The sequence below is a fragment of the Chenopodium quinoa genome, unplaced genomic scaffold, assembly GCF_001683475.1.
Source record: "Chenopodium quinoa cultivar QQ74 unplaced genomic scaffold, ASM168347v1, whole genome shotgun sequence".
Classification (NCBI taxonomy): Eukaryota; Viridiplantae; Streptophyta; class Magnoliopsida; order Caryophyllales; family Amaranthaceae; genus Chenopodium; species Chenopodium quinoa.
The window spans coordinates 5036149-5042559 of NW_018745650.1; positions in this window are offsets into that span (position 1 = coordinate 5036149).

Consider the following 6411-nt stretch of genomic DNA (forward strand, 5'->3'; position numbering starts at 1 on the left):
CATTTAATTTTTTTTTTTAATTTTTTTTTAATTTTTTTTGACAGGAACTAGAGAAAAGATAAAACAAACTAAAACACCTAAAAAGAACAAAAAAGCAAACATCGACGACGCGCTTCAACGGCCAACCAGTGAGTCAGGACCAATCCATTGACAAGGAACCTTACGAAGCTCACAGGGTGAAAATTGCAAAACAAAGTCTGAATGTATTGAAGCAGCCACAGGTAGAGCTGTCAATTCGGGTAAACAGGTCGGGTTTGGGTCGGGTAAGTGTGGGTCAGGTCAACTCGGGTCGGGTCATTTCGGGTTAATGTCGTAACCTATACAGGTCGGGTTCGGGTTGGGTCATGCTTGAGTCCGTCGGGTCATACATCTTATCGGGTTTAGGTCGGGTTTAGGTCGGGTTAATAACAGGTCGGGTTACATTCGGGTCGAGTGAATAATAGGTCGGGTTTAATTCGGGTTAAAACAGGTTAGGGTCATTCTCGGGTTCGAGTCGGGTTCGGTTTAAGTCAATAATTTGCGGGTTATAATCAGGTCGGGTCATTCTCGGGTTTGAGTCGGGTTGGTTCAAGTCAATAATTTGCGGGTTATAATCAGGTCGGGTCATTTCCAAGTTGGGTCATTCTCGGGTTCAAGTCGGGTTCGGTTCAAGTCAATTATTTGCGGGTTACAATCAGGTCGGGTCATTTACAAGTGGGTCATGTTCGGGTTCAAGTTGGGTTTGGTTCAAGTCAAAAAATTGCAGGTTATAATCAGGTCGGATCATTTCTAAGTCAGGTCATGTTCGGGTTCGGGTCTCAAATATTGGGTTAATCTGGGTATCGGGTTGATTTCAGGTTGGGTCATATCAGGTTCGGGTACATTTTTTGGGTCGGTTTGTTAATAGTTCATGTAATGACATTCTCGTTTAATCATTATCAATTACTTCATTTATTGTAAGAGAAATAATTTCAGATAAGTTTAAATTCGAGGTAATAAGTTCTAATAAGTTTAGATAAGATCCACATAATAAGTTCATATTAATTCCAATAAGATAGGTTTAGTTTAGATTTTGAGAAGATAAGTTCACTATTCTAATCCATCAACATTGATTCCACTCATTTTAGGGTTAATAAAAATTTCAGATAAGTTTATATTCGAGATGACATGTTTAAATAAAATACTACCTCTGTTAAATGTTACGTGCAACTTTAGAATATTTTATAGAAATAATACCCCAAAATTGCACATAACATTTAACGGAGGTAGTACAATAAGTTCATATAAATTCGGATAAAATAGGTTTAGATTAGATAAGTTAAAATACAATAATTTTTTTTTTCTAAACTTATTTTATTTGAAATTATCTAAACTTATTTGTTTTTTATAAGTTCATATCCGAGTTCACGTTTTTTTATAATGGTATTTTTTTTTTAACATTTAAATGGCATTATTCAAAACATTTAAATAAGATTAAAAAGGCAAATGAATGATAAAATTAGAAAAATAAAAGCCTTTTAACAGCTCTAGATCGGGTCACCACTTTCTCGAGTCCAGACAAGTCAAGTCATGATCGGGTACAGGTAAATTATTTGGGTCAGATTATCACCGGGTCATTGTCATATACTCATGCTCGCATTCAATCATTATCACGTTCAATTCAATCATTATCCGAAATTACTATTTTTTTTTAACTTTTTTTTATTTGATTTTTTTTTTAATTTTTTTATAAAATATAAGATAAAACAAACAAGCCTAAGGTCAAATAGAATTCGTAAACCGTAATTGACTACATTAATGCACATGCACTTACAAAGTAGTAGTATTCGTAAACCATAATTGCTTAATTGAAATATAGAATGAACTTTCACCTAAAAAGTAGTAGTAATTCGTAAATCGTAATTGCTAAATTTAAATAAAGAATGCACATGCATCCAAAAAGTAGTGGTATTCATAAATTTTTATAGGTTTTTTTTTTGAGACATATAAATTGTAATACATTTGATAATAGAGAATTTTATTGAAAATATTTGAATAAGCTTAAATAGGAAAATAACTCATAGAATTAGGGAAAAAAAAGATATGACGTAATCCTAGATTGCTAGTTAATTTCGGGTCAATAACAAGTCGGGTTGATTTCGGGTCGGGTTAGTGACAGATCAGGTTGAATTTCGGGTCGGGTTAGTAATAGGTCGGGTTAAATTCGGGTCGGGTTAGGAATAGGTCAGGTTGAATTCAGGTCAAGTTAAATTCGGGTTTTGATGGGTTAAAACGGGTTTGGGTCAATTTCGGTTCAGGTCGGGTTCGGCTCAAGTCAATATTTTACAGGTTATATTCGGGTCGGGTCATCTCCAGGTCGGTTCATGTTCGGGTTTGGGTCTCAAATACTCGGGTTAACTCGGGTCTAGGGTTGGTTTCAAGTCGGGTCATATCGGGTTCGGGTCATCATTTTTTCGGGTTTAGACGGGTCGGTATTTCGGGTCGAATTAGCTTTTGAAAGCTCTAGCCACAGGCAAGAAACATCAAGATCCCGACCATCTCGAAGAAGAGAAAATAGGACCGAGCAATCAGTATAAATCAGCAAACGTCTGTATCCGCGACGATTAGCAGCACGAAGAGCCCAGAAACATGCTTGTAACTCAGAATGCAAAGTCGGAGAAGAATGACAAGCTCTGGAACATCCACCCAACATAAAGGCTGAACAAACTTTCCTAAATACCCATCCAACCCCTGCACTACTATCATGAGCTTTCCAAGCCCCATAAAAAAGAAGGTTGGTGTCAAAGGAAGACGTGGGGGAACCCTGTAAGCAACAAGAAGTAGAATTCACCAAAGCTCCACGGGGAGACCTCGTAGAGGATCAAACCAAGCAACTTCAATCCCGCACCAAAGAACTCTGAGAGATCCAGTCCTACATTATATGGAAGATCACAGCTGGAGACAACACAGCATGGCGAAAGATTTTATGATTACGTGCAATCCAGACCGCCCAACAAAAGGAAACAAACGTGACCATGTCATCCCACTTTTTAGCAATACGAAACTCTGAAAGTCTATCGACAAACCAGGAAGTGAAAGGCATGTCATGTAAAAGGGGAAAAGAAGATGTAGTCGGAACAAAAGCCCAAAGGTAAGAGGTGAAGGCACAATCTCAGAACAAGTGACCTAGGGTTTTGAGATCGTCGTAGCATAACACGCAAGTTGGGTCCACCGGAATAATCCTTAAGTTGCAAAGTCCCAGATTTGGTAACACACTATTAAGGACTTTCCAACAAAAGCACTGTAACTTTAGCAAAAGAGGTAAACCCCAAAAATGCTTCCACCAAGAAGTCGGAAATGAAGTTATAGATCCAGCATTAACCGACTGATTAAGCAACATCGCATAAGCTGACTTGGTAGAGAAAGATCCATCTCTTGAAAATTTCCAATAAACGAAATCATCCATCGGTTGAGAAGGACGCTCCAAAGCCAGGATACGAAGCACAGTTGAAGAGCCGAACAGCCGACAGATCGATATCAAATCCTACGCGTATGAACGCGGATTGATGATAGAAGAAACATGAGTCGGTAAATCAGACCCACTAGAAGAATTACGAAAAACCACTGGTTCCCCATGTACCCAGTTATCCTCCAGAATTCGAACGTAAGAACCTGAGCCAACCTTCCAAGCAATACCATCTGCTAGAGTATACGTAGCGAATCCCGTCAACAGACTAGGACAACCCCAAGCAGACTAGGGAATAGTCCGAGTCTTGAAAGAGCGATCGGAAGGGTACTTAGTCGTTAGAAACTTTGAAACTAAAATATATGAGGATGATGATGAATAGCCAGCACTAACGAGCTAAAAGAGCAGAATTGAAACTAGTCAACCGACGAATACCTAAACCCCCCAAACCGTTAGGCAAATGCAAAAGAGCTTTGGAACGTAAAGCTAATCCACGAGACTGAGAATTAGACTTCCACCAAAACCGAGCTAAAAGATTATCAATCTTAGAACACACCGAAGAAGGAATCTTGAAGACGGAAAGGATATGATTAAAAGAGGCAACCAAGAACGAGTTAATAATAACTAACTTTGCTGTAAAAGAAAGACCCACAGAAGCAAAATCCGAAAGACGCTAGACTACCTTATCAATTAGGAATCTGAAGTCAGAAACCTTACTGTGGCTTAACTCCACCGGTAAACCCAAATAAGACCCTAAAGAAGACTTACACTGAAGCCTCAGGCTATGAGAAAGGTAATCTTGATAGTCATTTGGAGTTGTTTGGACTGAACTTAACAAATGACATTTCTAAATCAACAACCTGACCCGACAAATCGCAAAAATCTGTCAAAAGTGTTGTTAAGTTATCACAAATCTTTGGAGAAACTTGCAAGAATAACAAGGAGTCATCTGCAAAGAACAAGTGAGAGATCGAAGGAGCACCTCGAGAAATACAGATCCCTCTAATAAGAGACTCCCTTTCCGCTTTTCTAAGCATGGTAGAGAGAACTTCCATACAAAGAACAAATAGGTAGGATGAAAGAGGGTCTCCCTGTCGTAGCCCACATTGAGGCTGAAAAGCTGAAGAAGGGTTTCCATTAACAAGCACCTGATAGGAAACTGTCGAAACGCCTGACGGATAATATGAATCCAATAGGGTGGGAACCCATACTTTTGCAGAAGCCGGATGAGAAAGTCCCAGCGAACTCTATCATAAGCTTTGTTCATACTAGCTTGACGACCGCAAACAATCTCTTTTTACCTTTTGATTTATTCATAAAAGAGATAACTTCATGAGCTATTAAAGCGTTGTCCGATAAGAGTTGACTCGGGATAAACGCGTTCTGAAAATTAGCCACCAAATTGGGAAAAACTAAGCGAAGACGACCCATGAGACACTTCGCAACACACTTATAAATTACATTAAAATCGGCCGAAATTGAGGGATGTGTTCCGGATTGTCTACCTTCGGAAGTAAAGCAAGAAAAGTACAATTCCAATCCTTTAGAATGTACCCAAGTGCAAAGAAGTGTTGCACGGTCGAAACCACCAACGGACTAACATAAGGCCAGTGGGACTTGAAAAAAGCCTAAGAGAACCCGTCAAGGCCAGGAGATTTACTATCATCAATGTCAAATATTGCATTCTGGATCTTGTCTACAGAAAAAGGAACCAAAAGTGACCTTGTTGTGTAGACAAAACGGACGGCAGCTGTAAACTTTCCCACCAATCTGAGCTGCGAGAAGTGGCGGAGTCCGAGACTGAATACAGATCCTTATAAAACTCCAAGGACAACGAAGCAATATGGTCAAAGTCATGATGCCAAACTCCTGCTAAATCTTTCAGTCTATAAATTTTATTCCGCCATTTTCTAAACTGTACCAAGGAAAAAAGAAGTCGTGAATGAGAATCGCCTAAGGCATCTTATTTGACCTTAGCACGCTAGAATAAATACGCTGCCTGAGCCTCTGCAATTTTCTCCTCTTTAGTGGTAATAAACAGACATCGATCCACTCGGGAAGATAAAGACTAAGATGCTTGTTGAACTTCAAGAACAAAATGTTTGGGTCCAATTTATCCTCAATTGGGCCTAGTCCACAAATGATACAATTCAAAGTCCAAAAGCAAGGTTCAACTCTCCAGCCCAATGTCAAGTCAGTCAAAGGTTCGATCTAAGTGGCAAACCCACTTAGCTTCAAGGGCCCAAGCCCCTTTATTAAGCAAAGGTATAATAGCTAGCCTTCATCCCACTTCACATTCATCCACAATCAGCCTCAAGCACTAAATCTCTTGCATAGCTCATTCTCTTTCTCTCTTTTAAACACCGTACTGAATTCGGCATCGGATGGGCCTTCCTCGGCACAACCCTCGAGGCCAGTTTTACGTGTTCTTTGCTATGCAGGAAACCCTCGGCTTAGGCATTCTTTGGACCGAGACCAGTCTTTCCATTGTTTTCATCCGAAATAATTTGGCGTCGTCTGTGGGGAAGATACAAAAAATCAAGCCAAAAATCCATCACTCCTAGCGAAAAACATGACTAAGAGTGGCAAAAGCACCAAAAGTGCTAGAAAGAGGAAGGAAAGGGACATGATCACGGTGAGGGAACATCAACCAATTTCACCATCACTGGAGCCATCTTCTCCTTCATCAAGAGCTCCCAATTCTCATGAAAGGGAAGCCTCAAAAGACTCCTCCTCGCACCAAACTCGACAGCCTACAGTTTCACCTAGGCCGAGTGGGTCTAATGCGAGGAGCCCTCCACCAAACAGCCTACATTCTCAGTCCCAGCCGAAAGAAACCCCTCCATCGGGGCCCTCTACGGACGAAGTGGCTAGGGCCGTCACGGTTTGCATGGAGTTCCTTGAGGCCCAAGGGGGCCAACTCCAGCCAACACCTCTTGAGTCTTCATCTCTTCAGCCGAGACACCTGAGAAGGAGAATCGGTCAAG